Below are 21767 nucleotides of genomic sequence, written 5' to 3' on the forward strand. Positions count from 1 at the left end.
GGGGGAGGCGGAGCAGGGGCTTGGGATCTGCTGCGGGGGGGGGGGGGCGCACCTTAGGGCAGTGGGGGACACAAGGTGGAAGTTTTGCCTAGGGCATGAAACATCCTTGCACCGGCCCTGCTTGAGACTGACCAAAGGGAACCAGAGCTGCTGGAGCATCTAGACTTGTTACCCAAAAATTTGGGCCCAACGCACTTCAATATTGGTCTGCCTACAATTATAAATTGGTTTGTTAATTTATTCTATCCAAATGAGGAGAAAGTAGTGGCCCACCCTAAAGAAATTGCCAGGAAGTTTGTCTCTGACCTGCCCACTCCCCCAAGAGCAGGCTAAATCCTGCTATCCCTTGGAAGGACATAGATACAGCCCTTGTCATACAAGCAGTAGTTCTTTTGACAACAAAGTCTAATTTATTGAAATAAATTAGGTGATTATAGTATATTCAGTAAAGCAAGACAGAAAACAGTATAGCATATAATAGGCAGTAATATTACATGTAGAGATTATACATTCAGTTTACCAAGAAGACTACATAGACTATGAGATAAATACAATGTTGACCTTCTTCATACACATGCATAGGGCCTCTAGTGCCATAGACTATGTATGTGTATAAAATAGCATTACACTATAACATTAAAATTACCCTTTCATAAGACGTGATCAGAGGGTCACAAAAAAAGGGGTGGGGTGGCTCACACTCAGAATCAGATTTATTTATAGGCATACTCAGTCATGTCTCAAGAATCAGCCTACAAACCAGACTTACACTCTTTCAACAATCCCTCTGAATCACCTAGGGTCCTTCCTGCTTTGCCAAGTATGCTCTCGCTGCTTACAAGCTTGTCCTTCCATTCTGTGATCTTCACCTTTCTGTCCTTTTCTCTAATCTTCTCCACTCACACCCATAGCCTGAGCCTGTTTTGGGCCAGCCTTATATTCAGTTTCTGGCCTCCTCTGATTGGTTGATGTTTCAAGCTGAGCCCTTCCTGTGTGGGTGGCAACCCATTCAGCCAATCAGCTCTGCCCTTACATCATAGCTACTCCTCCTCCTGCCCCCCCTGCACCTGTTTTGAGTCAGTCATTCTCCTGAACTTTGTTCAACCCCTGCTTCTGACTTGCTATTGGTCAATTTAGTCTATGTCCTCCATCTTGGGAATTCTTAATAGAAAATAATAGCGGTGGCCATGTTGGATTTTTAACTACAAACTAACATTAATCATAACATAATAAAGCCCTACATCTAAAACTAACTACAGTTTTATGCAAGCCAAAGCATCATGACACTGTCACCATCTTTGTTAAGCTGATTGAGGAAAGTGAATTTTTCAGCAATTTAAAACCCTCCAAGGTTTTCCTTGCAGGCAGATGCTTCTGTCCTGGATGCTGCAGGTTGTCACATAGGACTAGCGCAGTTAAAAAAAATCCTCTTGTATCAGACTGTATTGCTTGGATTCCTTAAGGCTTGTGATGATTCAAACCCTTCTAGGATTTCATCTTGGGTTCGCCCTGTCACATGAAGACAAACAGGAGAATGGTGTCTTCTGCAAGGTAACAGCCACTGTAAAATAATAGAAATGGAATGTACAATCAGTAGAGACATCAGACTCCATCTTGGGTAGCAATTAATTGTGATTGTGTGCATGCTTGGGCATAGGCATATGTGGTTCAAATGGCCTTAACCTTCTTCACATTTATGTATTTTCTCTATAACCATCTCTGATTAAAGATATTACTTTTCTTCATTGCAAAGACAGACTACGGTGATAAAATATGTAGGTGTTTTGCTTAGCTGAGATAGCTAGTCCTATTGCTGAGATTGTCAGGCTTTACAAGGACTTTTCAGAGCCAGCAGGGAGGAGAGTTGTTTAGGAAAGATGCCGTACTGGCTGAGTTGTGTGGAACATGGGAAATTTGGATGGAGAGAGCCATCGATCTAGTTCATTTAATCCCTTTCAGAAGATATACTAACAGTTCCTAGATCAATGGTAGGCAACCTACGGCCCACGGGCTGCACATGGCCCATCAGGGTAATCTGCTGGCGGGCCACGAGACTGTTTACATTGACCATCCACAGGCATGGCCTCTCGCAGCTCCCAGTGGCTGCAGTTTGCCGTTCCCAGCCACTGGGACGATCAATGTAAACAAACTGTCTCGTGGGCCGCCAGCAGATGACCCTGATGGGCCACGTACGGCCTGCAGGTTGCAGGTTGCCCACCACTGCCCTAGATGCTCATCAGTTCCAGTCTCTCATGCTTGTTCCTTCAACTACTTTCCTTGGCAGCCTTATTTCCAAATAACTTCTCAAATAAAAGAGGTCTTCCTAATCTTCAGTCTATATGAGAGATGGATAAACTAGCTCAGGAGCAGGAAGAGGTGGGATGAGGGTAGAGATTTGGGGGAAGGGGTAGAGTGGGGGTGGGGCCTGGGGCAGAGCAGGAGCAGGAAGAGGTGGGGCGAGGGTAGGAGTTTGGGGGAAGCGGTGGAGTGGGGGCAGGGCCTAGGGCTGAGTGAGTGTTTAGCACTCCAGGCAAGGGAAAAAGGTGGTGCCTGTGCTATAAGGTTATACGCAAAAAACCTCTAGAGCTGGCAGTTATAGAATAGCCTGCCATAAGGTAAATTTCTTCCTAACCCCACTTACTCAGAGGCTGCCTTGTGCCTTGAATCATGAGGGTTTGTATCCCATCTAAAATCTATAATTTGCTCTCATAATTTTTGATGCTCTCATTATCTGTATAAATGCTCACTCTCACAGGAAGTCAGTTTTACATTGTGGCAATGAACGCCTCGGGCTAATTCTCAGTGTGTGAAAAAGGTAAGTTAATTATTAGTTTCAATTTGTTGCCTTTCAGTTTTATTGGATGCTCCCCTTGTGTTATAAGAAAGGGTGAATTGAAATGCCTGCTCTCCCTTCTCTATGGCATTTATTATTTTTAGGGCCCTACCAATTTCACGGCTGTGAAAAATATCATGGACCTGTGAATTAAGCCCTCTCATGTGAAATCTGATCTCCTCTGTGCTGCTGGGAGTTCCCCAGTCGGATGCTCCTCCCTGCTAATCCTGGCTGGGCTAGGGAGGGACAGGACTTGTTTTTCCCCTGCATGACTGCTCTCAGTGGGGGGAGATCAGACACTTCCCTCTGCTGCAGGAAGCTCTGGGGCTGGGCTCTGAAGGCACCACAGAAGTGAGGGTTGCAATCCCTGGACCTCCCTACAACAGGTTTGCAACCTCCCAGTTTGCTTTTGGGTCTGAACCCGCACGGCTATAACACCATGAAATTTTAGATGTAAACATGAAATTGATTACATTTTCAAATCCTCTGGCTATGAAATTGACCAGAATGGACTATGAATTTTATTTCAGAGTAGCAGCCGTGTTAGTCTGTATCCGCAAAAAGAACAGGAGTACTTGTGGCATCTTAGAGACTAACAAATTTATTTGAGCATAAGCTTTTGTGGGCTACAGCTCACTTCATCGGCTGCATGTAGTGGAAAATACAGTAGGAAGATACATATATACACAGAGAACATGAAACAATGGGTGTTACCATACACACTATAAGGAGAGCGATGCAGGAGAGAAAAAGAACTGTTTGTAGTGGTAATGAAAATGGCCCATTTCCAGCAATTGACAAGGAGATGTAAGGATCTGGGGCGGGGGGAGGGGGGGAAGAGAATAAACATGGGGAAATAGTTTTACTTTGTATAATGGCCCATCCACTCCCAGTTTTTATTCAGGCCTAATTGATGGTGTCCAATTTGCAAATTAATTCCAAGCCAGCAGTCTCTCATTGGATTCTGTTTTTTAAGTTTTGTTGTTGTAATATTGTGACTTTTAGGTCTGTAATCGAGTGGCCAGAGAGGTTGAAGTGTTCTCTGACTGGTTTTTGAATGTTATAATTCTTGACGTCTGATTTGTGTCCATTTATTCTTTTACGTAGAGACTGTCCGGTTTGGCCAATGTACATGGCAGAGGGGCATTGCTGGCACATGATGGCATATATCACATTGGTAGATGTGCAGGTGAACGAGCCCCTGATGGTGTGGCTGATGTGATTAGGTGCCACAAGTACTCCTGTTCTTTTTATGAATTTTGTGTGGCCCTAATTATTTTAATACCTCTATTGCCTCATCAACTATTAATCTCCTCTCTAAGATAAATAGTCTCAATGTTTTCAGTTTCTCTTCATATGGAAGTTTTTTCTACAGTATGCCTCTAATCATACTCATCACTGAACCCTTTAACTTCAGCTAAATCTTTGGCCATATTTTGTTTCCAGAAAAAAAAAAGACAAGTGATTCCCCATCACCATCCTATTTTAGTCAAATGCCATCAATTTTTTCCAGGCTTTTATTACTCCCTCCCCCAAAACCCGTCAATTTCAGTTTTTAAGCAATTGTTTTGAAATGTTTTGATTTAAAAAAACATTTCTATTTTAAATCAAATATTTTGAGTTGCTAAAAACAGATTTTTTTTGTTATTCAAAAAAAAAAATCCCACAAAAAAATTCTGTTTTGACAGAAGTTTTCTACAAACTCGTAATAGTGGGAAATGCTGGGGCCCCCCAGTGTAGAGGTTTTGTCAGGATGAAACTTGACCACTTATTTCTATTATTTGCTTTCTGTCTCTTTGCCAGTTTCTGATCCATGGGAGCACTTTGCATCTCACCCTTATAGACAATCTGGGTTTCTCCAATCCTTACAGCACCTTCAAGCCACAGTGGTTTAGGTACTAAGCACATTCCTACTTAACTGAGGTACTGGGGTGCAGTTGTTTATTCATCGTAACTTGCAGCCGGTTTCTAGTGCATTTACGAGAATAAAATGAACAGTTCCCAGAGGTAAAAGCAGTGCTTAATTTTTGCTGGGGCTTGCCAGGGTTGAGCCTTGGCACCTCTCAGCTTAGCAGTTCATAGCTCCAGCACCTCTGGGCTTCCCACATCAGTTATGAAAGTAAAAAAGATTGCTTGAGAACCTGGCACCTCTTTAATTACAAATTAAGCACAGGTAAAAGACCTGTGATTTTGTCGTTGGGACTTGAGCTCATGTAATAGGGTGAGACTTTATGGCCCTCTCAGGCTGAGGTCAGACCGTGTGGCTCATGCAGGCCAATATCCCCACCCTGCTGCATCCTCTGTCCCCCTCATGGGGGTCCTGTGCTAGGACTCAAAGAGCTGAGACCTGGGGGTTAGGCTGAGGAGAGCCACTCCACAACATATGGTATATGGCAAGGAGCCCTGTAACCACGCTGGAATCAATTAAATGCCTGGTATAGGATAGGATGGGTGATAGGTAGGTAGCGCCCGTCCCCTGTATTAAAATATAATGAAAGTTGTTGCCCACCGCTTCATTCCATGCGTGTGTTTGTCCTCATTTTGCCATTGTGACCACCTCGTGTGGTTCTTAAAATAAAAAAGAGCTAGTCATTGGTAGAGCTAAGTTACTTACTGTCAGCCAATTTCCATCTTGCTTTAATGATGGCTTAGCAATACATATTAGTGTACTTTTTAATATTTAAACAAAATATTTAAGTAGTTTGCCCTCAGGTAGTCCTCATCCCATTGATCTCATCACATGCACTACACCAAAGTGTTTAGTATTATTCATACTGCCACTAAAATAGTACCCAAGCATTTTCAGTAATATACAAATGTGATGCAGTTTGTTTGTATAGAATGTGAAAAACTATACAGTCCTCTGCATGTTGATAACGACCCAGCTATGTTATTCAAGAGCTCAAACAGAAATTAGACATCCAAGGCATGGCTTTGCTATTGGTCTCGCAAGGGATTTGTCATCAGTCTGGCAATCCCAGTAACCCACCTCTGGATACATGATGGTTTAAAGAAAGCTGAAAAACTTCAATAATGCGTCAGGCCAAACATAAAAAGCTGTATGTAGCAGAAAAATTCCTTCCTGCTCTGAGCAGCAACAAATTGATTGAAGCATGAGATTCGATTACCCTTATATTAGCATGCATATCAATAGTGTTATTAGGCATAACATTACCTGACTTCTTTTAAAACCTGTCTGAGATCTACAGGGATACTCAGTTCTACAGGATGACTCCTTGCAGCAGGCTGAAACCATGAGCTAGCTTTTTCCAGCTCATCCTTTAAATTACTTCCACCCAGATTGGCAGCCAAGCCACTCCAATAAACAAAACTTGAACAAAATCTTCACAACCAAACATCTGTCTCTTCCCAACTTAGCCATCCCTTCTGTGATGGGAGTTTCCCAATGCTCCTCCACAATTTTTGAAGCAGAGTCAATCTGTTAGCTTCCAGTTTCTCTGCTTCAATTATGCGGGAAGAGGGAGATTATATGCTGCCCTTCTTCCCAGAATTTATCCTAATTTGCTGAGAAAGAGGGATAGACTCCTGACCCCAGGCCTAAAGGGATGAGTTTTTCCAGACATCAACTGTTTCTCTGGGGCCACTTCCTCTTTTACAGAATACGCCTCTGTCGTTCCTTGGCTCTCTGTCTGACTCTCTAATGGGGGTAGCCTAGTCTTCAAGACTTCCCCCTCTGCCCTTACAGGGCCAGTATACCTCATTGCACGACTATACATAAGAGGGTAGTATTTCCTTTTATTTGTTTCGCATTTATCTTCATTTAATATAACTGAGTAACTAGAACTGCGTTCAGCTGCCAATATGCTGTGATACTTTCCTCACTTTACACAGATGCAGCCACTGTTGACTTTTTTTGCAAGTAAAACATCAGAATAAACAAGTTTCATATTTTAAACAGGGAAACTACTGTATGCCAACAAGCATGGGAGAAGGATATGAAATATAATTCTAGTTGTTATTGGATACATAGAAATGTGGTAACATTTTCAAAAGTGCCTAAATGACTTAGGGACCTAAGTGCCTAGCTCCCTTTGAAAATGGGATTTAGGAGCCCAGGTCTCAATGAAAGTGAACAGGACGTCAAATCCTAACTACCTAAGGCCCTTTTGAAAATGTTACCCCTAACTGTTAGTCGAAACATGGTCAGGGAGAATTCTTCTGTTTCCAGCAGTGATGTAAACAAATGTGCTGCTTAAAATGAGAGTGAAAAAACTGAATCTGAAGGCAAAAAAAGAAATAAATAAATAAAAATCAGTTATCAGCACAGTACTGTGCTGCCTGCTCATGAGTTCTGCAGTAAATAGTGTGGAAAGAACACTCAGGTACCCAAAGAAGCAGCAAAGTACTCCAGAGCTGCTACTGCAGCCTCAAAGATGAAGTACCTTCTATTTTTGTTGGATTTCCACATCCCATAGGGGGGAATAGCTGGTGTTAACCATGTAATCACTCCATTCTTCCCCATCCCTGCCAGCAAATTGTTCCTCATGATGCAGAGCCAATCCATATTGCACACAAGGTGGTATGCAAACCCTGTGTGTTAGGTTTCTGGCTACACCCCCAGCTCAGTACAACTGCACAGGTAGCCATAGAAAAGGAGCTGGAGTTGGAGCTGGTATTTTTAGACTCTGAAGTCTGAAATGAAGTCCATGATAAAAATGTCCAAGTTTTTTTTAAAAAGGAAGAATCCTGGTTCTCTTTAGACCTGGACTTGGCCTTGTGTGTAGGAAACTTATGAAGAATTTTAGGCTTGGAATTCTGGCGTTTGGCAAACAGGTCACACTCCAGAGTTCCCCCTAGTCTAGTGTCGCCAGAATCCCTAAATGAAATTAGATGAATGATCCGCTACACCAGGGGTGGGCAACCTCTGGCACGCGGCTCGCCAGGGTAAGCACCCTGGTGGGCTGAGCCAGTTTGTTTACCTCCCGCGTTGGCAGGTTCGGCCGATTGCGGCTCCCACTAGTGGGAAGCAGCACGGGATGTGCTGGCCGCAGCTTCCCGCCACCCGCATTGGCCTGGGACGTTTAACCGCAGCCAATGGGAGCCGCGATCGGCCGAACTTGCCAACTCGGCAGGTAAACAAACTGGCCCGGCCTACCAGGGTGCTTACCCTGGCGAGCCACGTGCCAGAGGTTGCCAACCTCTGTGCTAGACTCTGCTACTGAGGCTACTCACTTTAGCAAAGCTCTCACTTTAGAAGCCTGAAGTGTAGTTTTAGCTACAGCAGTATCTTTTCTTCTCACTGCAAAGAATAAACTTTGTTTGCATGGCAGTCAACTGGAGGAAATCACATTTTATATGTCTTACAAAAACCAAAGACTACCGTACATTAAAATAATACATGGGAAACCAAACTGCAGCCTCAACGTGGAGTTCTTTGAGTGTGATGATTAAACTCTGTATTAGCATGCAGGGAAAAACATAAGCAGGAAAGTCTGTGTTACCTCAAGTGGAATTGCTCCTTTGGTTGAGTGGCTGAACATCCTTAGGGGAATGTGTATTGATCCTTCTTCTAGTCCCTGCAATGCCCTCTACTGTAATTAATTCCTTCTATGTATACGGTGGCCTGACAGACAGGTTCAAAATAGTCTCTAGGAACCCTGGGCCTTGGCATATGAGTCATGCTGTGCACCACTCAAAAATATTTAAGCATAATTAGTTTAAATGTGTAATATATATTATTATTGAATGTTTCAGTGGTAACAAATCTTCCTTAGTTTTGTGGAATGTAATTTGCAATACGCAAGTTAAAAATAGAGTTCTAGAACATGCTGCATTTAGTAAAAAACAGACGCTGAAAGTGAGTCAGGAAGGTATGACTGTCCAGAATATCAAGTATTGCCATCTCTTTAATATCCTGGGACCAAGAAGGTGGGCATGGTAATGTATTTTATTGGACCAACCTCGTCGAGTAAAAGATATTACCTCACTCACCTTGTCTCAGAATATCAAGAGTAGTCTAATTTTTAAACTATTCTTTGGAATTTGTCAGTGAATATAGTGCCCATGGAATTAAAGGGCTAACAGTGCATCCGGGAGTTCTTACGCATCGTACATAGGACAGGAGGGATCCACACGTGCACTATAATTTGCAAGATTGCAATGTTGTACAGTAGAACCTCAGAGTTACGAACACCAGAGTTACGAACTGACCAGTCAACCACACACCTCATTTGGAACCGGAAGTACACAATCAGGCAGCAGCACAGATTAAAAAAAAAAAGCAAATACAGTACAGTGCTGTGTTAAACGTAAACTTCTAAAAAAATACAAGGAAAGCAGCATTTTTCTTCTTCATAGTAAACTTTCAAAGCTGTATTAAGTCAATGTTCAGCTGTAAACTTCTGAGGGTACGTCTACACTACGGGACTATTCCGAATTTGCATAAACCGGTTTTGTAAAACAGATTTTATAAAATCGAGTGCGCGCGGCCACACTAAACACATTAAATCGGTGGTGTGCGTCCATGGTCCGTGGCTAGCGTCGATTTCTGGAGCGTTGCACTGTGGGTAGCTATTCCCTAGCTATCCCATAGTTCCCGCAGCCTCCCCCGCCCCTTGGAACTTCCGGGTTGAGATCCCAGTGCCTGATGGGGCAAAAATCATTGTCGCGGGTGGTTCTGGGTAAATGTCGTCAGTCACTCCTTCGTCTGGGAAAGCAACGGCAGACAAGCATTTCACGACTTTTTCCCCTGGATTGCCCTGGCAGATGCCATAGCATGGCAATCATGGAGCTTGTTTTGCCATTTGTGACTCTCACCGTATGTGTACTAGATGCTGCTCACAGAGGCGATTCAGCAGCGCTACACAGAAGCATGCTTTTGCTTTTGCATGACAGCAGAGATGGTTACTAGCCATATTGCACCATCCAAACCCTTCCATAAATTGGAACTGAGGATGATCATGGCTACCAGTCCTTTTGTACCATTTGCTGCTAGTGCCCCTGGCCAATCAGCCAGGGGCGCAAAAGCCAAGATTGGTTACTAGCCATATTGCACCTTCCATCGTTTTGTACCATTAGCTGCTGCCGATCAGCCAGGGGCGCAAAAGCAAAAATTGGGAATGACTCCCTGAGTCAATCCCTCCTTTTTGGTATCTAAAAATAGAATCAGTGCTGCCTAATATAGGCAAGTGTGCTAGAGAACCACCGTATCATAGAACCAGAGAGCACAGCTGCTCTGTGTCAGAGCCTGCAGAAATTATTATCTGTATGCTATTCACAGGGGGTGCTCCTGTAACAACCCCATCTGTTGATTCCGTTCTTCCCCCAGCCTTTCTTGGCTACCGTAGCATTGTCCCCCCACTTGTGTGATGAATTAATAAAGAATGCAGGAATAAGACACACTGACTTGTTAGTGAGAACTGAGTGGAAGGCAGCCTCCAGCTGCTATGATAGTCCAGACAGGACATTAAGCAGTGTGTAGGAGAGAAGCCCAGCATCCCACTGCTAGTCCAGGGGCAACTGAATCTTTTCTTTACACATGAAGGGTGGGGGCTGATGGAGCTCAGCCCCCTGTTGCTATGATGAGGATGGTTACCAGCCATATTGCACCATCCATCCACCAGAAAAAATTAGGGCCAATAGGCTGATGACAAGGACGGTTACCAGTCCTTTTGTACCATCAGCTGAGGCTGATGATGAGGATGGATTTCCATCTTTTTGTACGATCAGCTGATGCTGATGACGAGGATGGATTGCCATCGTATTGTACCATCAGCCGCCCATGGCGGGGGGGGAGCAAGGATGTTGGTGTTGACGGCTACAGCATCGTGTCTATCTGCAGCATTCAGTAAAGATAGGGTGACATGTAAAAAAGTCAGAGGATTGTTTTACCTTTCGCTTCTTGGGGGTGGGTGGGGGGTGGGTGAGTAGATTGCCAAGCTATGCCCTGACCCGCGGACACTGTGTTTGACCCTAGAAGCATTTGGAGCTCAGCCAAGAATGCAAATACTTTTCAGAGACTGCAGGAACTGTGGGATAGCTTCAGTCCTCCAGTCCATGAGCGTCCATTTGATTCTTTGGCTTTCCGTTACGCTTGTCACGCTGCAGTGCGCTGAGTCCCTGCTATGGCATCTGTCTGGAGATTTTAAAAAAAGGATTCTGAATTTCATCTTCTGTAACGGAGCGCTGATAGAACGGATTTGCCTGCCCTTACAGCGATCACATCCGCATGGTCCATGCGGGAGCTCTTTTTTAAATTTGATTTCGGACTGCATCGCCACCCGTGCTGATCGGAGCTCCACGCTGGGCAAACAGGAAATATTCAAAAGTTCGCGGGGCTTTTCCTGTTTACCTGACCACTGCATCCGAGTTCAGATTGCGGTCCAGAGCGGTCACTGGTGCACTGTGGGATAGCTCCCGGAGGCCAATACCGTCGATCAGCGTCCACACTAACCCTAATCCGATATGTTAATACCGATACTAGCGTTACTCCTCTCGTTAGGGAGGAGTACAGAAACCGGTTTAAAGAGCCATTAAAATCGATATAAGGTGCCTCCTAGTGTGGACGGTTTTGGCGTTAAATCGGTTTTACGCTCCTAAAACCGATTTAAACGCCTAGTGTAGACCAGGCCTGAAAGAACCACCATAACATTTTGTTCAGAGTTACGAATGTTTCAGAGTTATGAGCAACCTCCATTCCAGAGGTGTTCGTAACTCTAAGGTTCTTCTGCACCTTCTCTCTTTTTAATGTCATGAATAACACTGATGTAAATAATTCACAACAATCCATCCATCACATTTTGCTCCTTTTGGGCTTATGTATTTTTGAGCAGAGTAATTTCTCCCAATTCATTCATTATTCAAATGATCATATTATTTTCTGAAGTATCCAATACTCCTTATTTGAGCTGTTTTAGTTAGTGTGATTGGTAAAATCAGAGACATGGTATTATTTCAGTTCTCTGGTTGAGGGCCAGATCCAAATCCTACTGGAAACAGTGGAAATCTTTCCATTTTCTTCAATGGCAATGAGACCAGGTCGTTATGGAGCGAATACTCATCACTGAGGTTCTGAATTCCCTTTCTGTAAATATACATGCCAGTAAAACTCGACTCCATGAATGCATACTGGAAGTGTATGCAAAACATGGTGTGAACATGACAGAAGTGGATTCATTTAAAAATTGAGCAAATATTCACAGAAACTGTTCTCCCCCATTATTCATTCAGCTCCAGTCAAGAACTTTGGCTGACAATGTTAATTTATTTCTAGCACTTGACAGGAAGATCCGTCTTTCCTTAAAATACCTTTTCCAATTATTTAACAAATGATTATTTTTATTTCAGTAACCAAGTGTTCCTTTAACCAAACTGTAGACTTTTATTTGAAGAAAAAAGGTTACTCCTGAAACAGGGGCGGCTCTAGAAAGTTGGCTGCCCCAAGCAGCGTGGAGCACTGCGCCGCCCTTCCCCGGTCCCGCGGCGGGTCCCCTCTTCCCGCGGCTCCGGTTGAGCTCCCGCCGGCATGCCAGCGGCAGGTCCACCGGAGCCCGGGAAGACGGGACCCACCGCAGTCATGCCTGCGGCAGGTCCGCTCGTTCCGGGCTCCGGTGGACCTGCCGCAGGCATGCCGGCGGGAGCTCCACCGGAGCCAAATGCCGCCCCCCCGGGAAACGGCCGCCCCAAGCGCCTGCTTGGCGCGCTGGGGTCTAGAGCCGCCCCTGTCCTGAAATGAGCAGAAAATGTTTGCAACTGTACGGATCTTTGGGAAAAAAAAATGTGGACAAGGTACATTTGATAATGCAATAGCATCTTTAATTAGACTGACATATGTGAGACCTCTCAAGATAATAACAAGGGGATTTTTTTCTCTTTATGAATGCAGACATGAAATTGTATGGGCAGAGCATTTAGTAGCACATTCTGGTAAAGAAAATGCCTTACAGTGCTGACAGATTGTCAGTACTAAAGTTTTGCTACATTTGAGTGAGTTCTGTAGTGGGTTTATTAAAGTGATTTAGTGCAGTGCAGGCAAGTGCAGCATGTGTTCCACCCATTTTGATTAAAAACAAGGCAGAGCATTGGAAAGAAGCCAGAAAGAACAATGTTAGAGTAATCCATTCATATCTTTTTATAAGGCTTCCACAAATAGATGCCTGTTTGGTGAGTGATAGAACACACTGAGAACAACAACAAAAAATCAATAAGCAAAACGCACAGAAAAAGAAATCCTGACTGGATTCAAGAGTCACAAAGTAGGTGTATGGGAATAGCTTCAGATGAACAATTCCCTGAGGGACCAGATAACATTGCATTAGGTCAGTTGAGCAGAGACAGAGCTGTATGCCCATGTAAGGGTCTATCAGGGTGGGCTGTAGCAACAATCAACTTCAGTGCCAAAGCAACTCTACTTACCTTAGCAAAAGATTGAAATTTAATTGTATTAAAAAGAGTCTTCACCCATACTAACAAATAACATTGAAAACTAAACCCTGTTAATGGGAACCTGATTTTATTTCTGTTATTTGGATTTTTTATTTGTAGCTAGTAGTCCTGGGGCATCAGATAGGTTAGTTAGCCAACAGGATGTCTGAGGAACAGTATGATTCCATTGTCTAAATATCATTCAAATTACCATTGCCACAGTAGGTCTCTTGCAAAGTATGAATAGTAAGAAAACAGCCTGGGGACTGTAACTGTATAACATCTGGCTTTTTGGAGCATGTCAGTCCCACCAGCAAGAGCTTTAGCTTTTTGAATTTTATTTATGTCATGTACTGTTGGTATATCTTGATGTATTGTATCTACCTTTGTCAGATATGCCAAGTTTCTATTGTTATCCTTTGGCAACACATCTGTACTTTGATACGTCAATACAATATTTTGCATTCAATGTATATACTAGACAACAGTGGGTTTGTACATGAGCATGTAGTGCCCCACTTTGATCTAAAAGTTTCTGTATATTGATGTTCTCTATATGCTCCTGCTACAAGAAGTAGTACTGTAGGAATTTGCCATATATTAGACTACAGGTGCTTCTGGGCATTATCTAGCTGAGCTATATAAACATTTTGCATTTGGGTTTTAAAGTCAAATATAGAAAACACGCACTCCCTAGACCAGTGCTTCTCAGAGTCAGGCCGCCGCTTGTTCAGGGAAAGCCCCTAGTGGGCCGGGCTGGTTTGTTTACCTGCCGCATCCGCAGGTTCGGCCAATCGCGGCTCTCATTGGCTGCAGTTCGCCGTCCCAGGCCAATGGGGGCTGCAGGAAGCGGCGTGGGCCGAGGGACATGCTGGCCACCCTTCCCGCTGCCCCCATTGGCCTGGAGCGGCGAACTGCAGCCAGTGGGAGCCGCGATCGGCCGAACCTGCAGACGCAGCAGGTAAACAAAGTTTCTCGTGGCCGGCCAGGGGCTTACCCTGAACAAGCCGCAAATCAAGTTTGGGAACCCCTGGCCTAGGGACAATGTGCATAGAGCCACACGCAGGTCAGGGAAGCACATGACAGAGCTTTAAGCTTTGCATGCGATCACTTGGTTTGTACTCTGTGTGTTTTGGCCATACTGCCGGATTTGGCTCAATACACATTATGTGCTATGCAACTTGGCCCATCCCTCTCTGCTGGGGCTACTTCAACAATCCAAAACAGTGTCTGTACAATACATAGTATAAACAGAGTACAGACGGCACAGAACAGATGTTCAGACATTTTTCTGTCTCTAAAATAGTGGAGGACTCTCTTGTAAAAGGGGTTAAGTATGTCTGAGTTCCTGTTCTTATTCTGATACTGTCTTACTATGTGACCTTGAGCAAACCACTCAGCGTCTCAGTAGCTTAGTTTCCCCATCGGTAGGCTGGGGATGATATTACTTACCCACCTTTGTGAAGCACTTAGAAGGCCGTAAATGAAATGCAAATACATATTAACTCATGGGGGGTCAAGTGATGAGCACAATGGAAATGTAGATAAATTAGGGCCAAATTCTGCCACCTTTATTCATACTGATTAGTACCTTACCTTAGTAGTCCCATTGATTTTAATGGTACTTGGCATAAGTAAGAATGACAGAACATGGCCATTTATATTATAAAAATGCAAAATATTATTGTAAAAGCCAAGAAAAGTCATATCCAAAGCCCCGAACAACAGGATCAGTGTGTGAGACAGCAACATATAGAAGCAGGAGAGTGTGCTGCAAAGGCTGAAATATACCATAAGGCCTCCGAGACCGAAGCACAATGGGGCTCTACTATAACACCTTCCTTTATGCCCCTGTTACCCATAGGTTTAGGAGCTTAGATAGTACATTTCACACTCTGCTATGACTATCCTTGAGATTTTTCCTGTCTCAGCCATAATGTTTTGTTGGGATTTTTTTAAACATAAATTACTGGAATATAGACATAGTACAATAAAAACCTGCCAGCTCAGTTCAAGTCAGCTAATGCCCTCAGTTATTTTTATTTCCCAGTATGTCACAAGTGTCCACTCATAGAGGTGTCTTGGTTGGAACACACCCAGCGCCCTGCAGGCAGCTATTACAATTATCTACCACCCATGGGTAGAATTGAATTAAAGTATTAGCAGAAATGAATCCCCTTGCCAGCTAGGTCATGCTCCTATAGCACCTTGTGGTGTAAGTAGAGGTGCCTGTAGAAGGAGAATTACATTTTCCAGACTGGGGGAAGGGGGAAGGATGGGGAGGAAAGAGAAATCTGACCTCGCTGTCAGCTGAATACAGGAAAAACCATTACCAGTGGCATCAGATTAGACTATTTCCATGTTAGAGGACAAGTGCTACAAGGGCAGTCACAGCTGCAACATCTGGGAAAAGGGATACAAGAACAAAGTAAAATATGGGTGACAATGGTGGGATAATTGCTCGCTTTCAGAATGATGAGGGAACTTATAGATTTGTAGATTTGAAGGCCAGAAAGGACCATTGTAACTATCTAGTTTGACCTCCTGTATAGGACAGGCCATAGAATTTCCTCCAAATAATTCCTACAGAAGAGCTTTTAGAAAAACATCTAATCTTGATTTAAAAATTGTCACAGAAAGACAATCTGCCATGACCCCTGGTAAATTGTTCCAAGGGTTCATTACTTTCACTGTTAAAAATGTACAACTTATTTCCAGTCTGAATTTGTCTAGCTTCAACTTCCAGCCATTGGATCATATTATACCTTTCTCTGCTAGATTGAAGAGCCCGTTATTAAATATTAAATATTTGTCTACACTAAGAAGTCGGTGGGGGACAAGACGACACCAGCTACTGTGGATTACAAGATAGACAAAGCTTACAGGCCCCATTCTGCCTTCAATTGTTTTAGTAGGTTTTCATGGGTGACATTGAGGGCAACATTTCATTGTACTCTATTAAGAGTAAAGAACAATGAGTACAATTATAGAAACTAGAGATGAGAGACTCATTATATTACCTAGTCCATTGTTTCCAGACAGTTATCAATGGACCATTGTTGGTCCACAGAGCACACACTGGTGGCCTGCAGAGGTATTGGATTGAATGTTGTTGGTTCCTCCTCCTAATACATTCCATTAGGAGACAGCTAAAAATACATTAGGAACTTTCTTATTGTTGTAGTTGTCACAGACATATTATGCAGTTGGAAATAGGTGGAGGTGGCCTATGCAGTTGTCAGTAGGAGAGGAAGTAGTCCAAAAGTCAGTCTTTCCATTACAATGTGGACCACACTATGTAAAAATATGAGACCCCCCCCGATCTACTCAGTCTTCTTTCCAATAAACCAGGATGCTCCTCTGTTCAAATAGAAACATCTTACACAAGAGACTGGCTCCCACTCAGGAGAACTGGATTGTGAAGGACAATTTAAGTCATCTAACAAGGGTATGGGATCACATGAGGAATCTCATCAAGGAGTCTACTGACAGGGGGTGAAAGGTTATAAAATGACAGCAGCTGCTCTATTTGGGGGTCTTTGGCCATTTTTACCAGCTCAAGAAGAGGGAAGCTGCTGCAGGAGTCTGATGAGGCTGGAAGGAACCCTGCCTACATGAACACAGATGCCCCCCCAAGTAGGGTTGCCAGGTGTCTGGTTTTCGAATGGAATGCCCGGTCAAAAAGGGACCCTGCTGGCTCCAGTTGGCACTGCCGACTGGGCCATTAAAAGTCTGGTTGGTGGTGCAGCTCCCATTGGCCAATAATCACGACCAATGGGAGTTGCGGGGGCGGCACCTGTGGGCACAAGGGCAGCACATGGAGCCTCCCTGGCCACCCATGTGCCTAGGGGCTGCAGGGGACCTGGCAGCTGCTTCCTGGGAGCCACAGGAAGCACTGCTGGGACCCCACACCCTGAACCCTCTCTTGTACCCCAACCCGGAGTCCCCTTCCACATCCAAAATCCCTCCCGGAGCCCACACCCCCTCCTGCACCCCAACCCCCTGCCCCAGCCCAGAGCCCCCTCCTGCACCCCAAACCCCCCAGCCCCACCCCAGAGCCCACATCCCCAGCTGGAGCCCTCACTCCCATCCCTCATCCCAACCTCCTGCCCCAGCCTGGTGAAAGTGAGTGAGGGTGGGAGAGAGTGAGCAACAGAGGGAGAGGGGATGAAGTGAGCAGGGTCAGGGCCTTGGAAAAGGGGCGGGGCAGAGGTGTTCAGTTTTGTGCCATTAGAAAGTTAGCAATCCTACCCCCAAGGGAAGGGTGAGCCAGAGAGAGGGGCACTGCATTCAGGATTTGTTGTTTTCTATATGATCTCTACTCTATTTCACCTGCTTTTAAAGAAAGAGCAATGGTGTTTTAGAATCCAGTGCAAAGTAAGTCTACGTATGATGTCTTACACTTCCCCTGTACTTGTTGAAGAAGTAAACTGTGGACCCAAAACACCACAGGGCTGTGTTTATGCTGTGGGGGGGATCTAAAGGGTCAAGAATGATTCCATGGACTGGGCAGTTGGACTGTGTGGTTGTAAATCTCAGAAATGGGGTGCTAGACAGAGAGTGTGGCTATATGCTCCATATGGACAGCACGTGAGCTCTGTTCAGACTCAGAGGCATTAAAACACATGGGGAGTGGTCAGTCTAGGATGCTTGACAGACAACTAGTTTCACAATCTTAAAGTGATGGTGATGTTAGGCCAAAGCTACTTTTAAAGTTGTCGGTGTTTGTATATATTCACATCAGTTGGCTTGGGACAAAACTTCTCATTCCATAAATCCCATATACCTTGGTGTTACTCTGAACTGCACACTCCTTTAGAGCCCACATCAAGAAGACTAAAGGGAAGGTTAGTATACAAAAGAGAGTAGAACCTCAGAGTTATGAACACCAGTTATGAACTGGCCAATCAACCACAGACCTCATTTGGAACCAGAAGGATGCAATCAGGCAGCAGCAGAGAGACACACACACAGAAGGCAAATACAGTGCAGTAGTGTGTTAAATGTAAACTACTAAAAAATGGAGAGAAAGTTAAAAAAAGATATGACAAGGTAAGGAAACTGTTTCTGTGCTTGTTGCATTTAAATTAAGATGGTTAAAAGTAGCATTTTTCTTCTGCATAGTAAAGTTTCAGAGCTGTAGTAAGTCAATGTTCAGTTGTAAACTTTTGAAAGAACAACCAGAACATTTTGTTCAGAGTTACTGTGACGGGGTATACCTACCCTGCGCCAGCCCCGAAAGGTTTAACTGTGCTTTGCAGGCTGAGGAAGCCCCGCCCCTCAGACTTTGCTGGGCATGCTCAGTCTGGAGGCAGAGTATAAAAGGAAGCAGCCCAGTTCAGTCTAGGTAGGCTGCTGACCGGGGAGGACACAGACTGCAGGTTCTCCCCAGGGAGTGGCTGCAGGCCCTGACCCCAGGAGCAAAGCACGCAGAGGCCCAGATGGACTCCAGGCTGCCTGATGAGTCCCGGGAAGAGACCACACCAGTGGGACCTAGGCCATTGGAGGACCCCAGAGACCTGGGGGAAATGTGGAGCTTCACTGAAGGAGAAAGGAGAGGAAGCAGCCCAGGAGATTTAGAACCTTCTCCGGTGAGTGAAAGGGGGAACCAGTCAGCACATTTCAGGAGGATCCCCGCTGACTCGGTGGTGAGCACCACCACCAGTGCCTGGGCTGGGACTCGGAGGAGCAGGGAGGGCCCAAGTCCCCCTCCCCTGGGTGCCACAACCCCTAAAGTGGTGCCCCACTCCCCCAATAGGCCACACAATCCCACAGAGGTGGACTACCCTGTTGATTCCGGCCACTGGGCCGTACTACCATGTTTGTAGTCAGGGTCACAAACATAAGACCTGACAAAGTTCTAGTCAGTTCTTTTTCCCTTCTTCACCCCATGTGTGACCTGGTTCCCATGATGGGATGTAGCTACCCCGTGAACATTTCAGAGTTACAAACAACCTCCATTCCCAAAGTGTTCATAACTCTGAAGTTCTACTGTAACAGTCTCAGCAAGCTGGTTACATCAAAGTGGGGTGCAGCCCTGGTCACTCTGCTATCAACAGCATTGGCACTTTGCTACTACTCTGCTGAAAATGCCTCCTCACTCAAAGATGCTAGACCCTGTACTTAACACAGCCTCCCACCATAGTGCAGAATGCCCTAAGCCTACTCGTGACATCCTCTACCTCCTTGTATCCTCCTCCTGATATACACTGGGAAGTTGCTAGTTGTCAGGATCCCCCAAGTGTAGTCGGGGCCAATGGTCAGAGCAGACAAAAACCTGAGGCTGGGAATAGCAGAGAAAATCATAGCTGGGTTCCAGGGGAGGGTCAATACCAAAGGTCAGAGTCTGAGTCAAGAGGGGAAGTCCAGGTCAAGCCAGGAATTCAGGAGCAAGGAACAGGAAAAGTCATGGCAGCTACAGGAGATCTGAGCAGTTGCCTGAAGAGTTCCTGAAAGGCCCCTTGTGTTTATATAGGTCAAAGAGACAAACAGGAGCCAGGAGGCCACTGTCTGTCAAACCCTTGAAGTGGAACTTCCCATGGTCTACAACAAGTCATGGAAAGTGGAGTGCAAGCTGGTTACAGAGGCCCCTGGGTGGCAGCCTAGAGCTGTCTACTTTCTGACAGGTCTGGGTTCTAGTAGATTAGAGCGCACAAGATGTCTGCTTTATGGTATAACACTGACATTGAAGTCACAAAGTTTTCTTGACATGATTAAACCCCTAACATTGTTGTGACACTGGCAAACCAGTGCCAGTACTTACCAAGGCTGTAGGCCTCAGATGAGCACTGACATTGCTGGGCTGATATTCATTGCTGGAAACTAATCTGTTTCACCTGTGTTAGTATGATTAAGATGGATATTGGACTTATAATATTGTGTTTAGACTTTATGAAGTGCTTATAAGTTGCTGCATGCATTATCCCATGCTATAAGGTAATATTTGTTTTCACTTTATAACTGTAAAAAAAATGTTTGCATTGAAACTGTGAACCAAGCCAGGTGGGATCATCCCTTCTTCATCAAGGTGGCCTATCAAAACTAGATGGCCATTGTGGGACATCACAATACAAAGTCTTTGTCCATTGCCCCTTCACACCCATGAAGAGGCTATGTTTAAAGGGCTCATCCCATCAGCTTGAATTCTGGAAGAAGGAAATAAATAGCTGACCAGAAAATTTCTCATCTTTCTTTTGCAGTTTGGACTCTCACAGTGTTGGAGCTATGAAACCGAAGGAGAGTTGTCCATGGTCTGCCTGGGTTAGCCCTATAAGACATTCAGAGCTGACAGATTAGTACAGCTGTCACTTTTTAAAACCATAGATTAACTCATTTGTGTATATAGGTTTGCCTGCTTTAACTTTGTAATAACTAGGAAAACAAAGTGGCAGTTAATACATGTTTTAGTTTGTTTGTTACAGGATTGGCTACAAGCATTAAGACTCGACTGAGAGGTTTTTGTTACAGACTAATAGACCTAAAACTACTAGTAAAGCAGGTCTAGCGCTTACACCTGGCTAGGATAGTACCTCTGATGAATGACCCTGCCCAGTGTACCCTAGCAGTGAAGGTCGCCCACTAACGGCTGTCTTAAGTGGTGGGGCCAGCGGAGCAGCTGATGCCAGAGCAGATGCCCAGACAGCAGAGTGAGCAAGATGCCTTTCACACACCCACCCCTGCCAACATGGGAGGCACGTGAACCACTGGCTGGGGGGAGGCTAGCTCCCATCCCGCCCCTTCTGTGCCCCCCCACCGGAAGCCAGAGCTCCCCCCTGCTGCTGGCTTGGCTAGTTCCTCCCAGCCCTGGAGTGAAGGGATGGCAGGTGGCACAGTGCCAGCCCTCCCAGCCCTGGTGCAATGGGAGGGCAGGCAGTGTGTCCACAGCTCCCTCGAGCCCTGGAGCACCAGGAGGGCAGGTGGTGTGGCTGGCAGGGTGGCCTGAGCCAGGGCCACCCTACAGGGAGAGTGGAGCTGCGCTGAGTGGGAAACAGGAGGGTGGCACCTGGGGAAGGGGGGACTATGGGCAGGGCCAGGCCTGGTTGTTTGGGGAGGCACAACTTAACCCCAGCCTATGATACCTGCCGCCCATGCCTGCCAGGGTAAGAGGTGAACTCATGCAAATGTACCTCTGAAATCTGGGTCTTCACTAACCAAAGACAACAACTGTGAGTGGGGTGAGCTGGAGGGTGAAAGGAGGGTCATGTTAGGGTTTGTTTGTTGGGCTTCAGAACCTGAGGTAAAAGGACACTGCCCAATGTACTCTCAGGTGGGTGTTTTGCTCATGGATTTATGTTTATGAATCCTGCTTGCGGCATTTTCCCAAGTTAACGCTGGGTTACCTTCCCCCTTTTAATAAAAAGTTTTTCTACATCCAGACTCTGCTTGCAAGAGGGGCAGTATTGCCTCTTAGAGGTGCCCAAAAGGTGGTGTGTAATTGTCCCAGGTTACTGAGTAGGGGCTTGAGCCAGTTCTGTGTTGTATTGTTGAAAAGGAACCCCTAGGTTTGTGGTCCCCAAACTTTGTACCTCACACGCCCTCCCACTTAACCCTG

The 21767-nt window shown here is 45.2% G+C and overlaps 1 long non-coding RNA gene across 1 annotated transcript in view; it reads right to left on the bottom strand.

The window, feature by feature from the left end:
- Window positions 1–412: 412 nt before the first annotated feature.
- The window catches only part of LOC120385008, a 123413-nt gene continuing 102058 nt past the window's right edge, over window positions 413–21767 (bottom strand). The window contains exon 5 of the long non-coding RNA XR_005589203.1: window positions 413–1561. This is a non-coding gene — a long non-coding RNA (uncharacterized LOC120385008). The remainder of the gene's footprint in view (window positions 1562–21767) is intronic.

This window comes from Mauremys reevesii, linkage group 1, assembly GCF_016161935.1.
Source record: "Mauremys reevesii isolate NIE-2019 linkage group 1, ASM1616193v1, whole genome shotgun sequence".
NCBI classification, from domain to species: domain Eukaryota; kingdom Metazoa; phylum Chordata; order Testudines; family Geoemydidae; genus Mauremys; species Mauremys reevesii.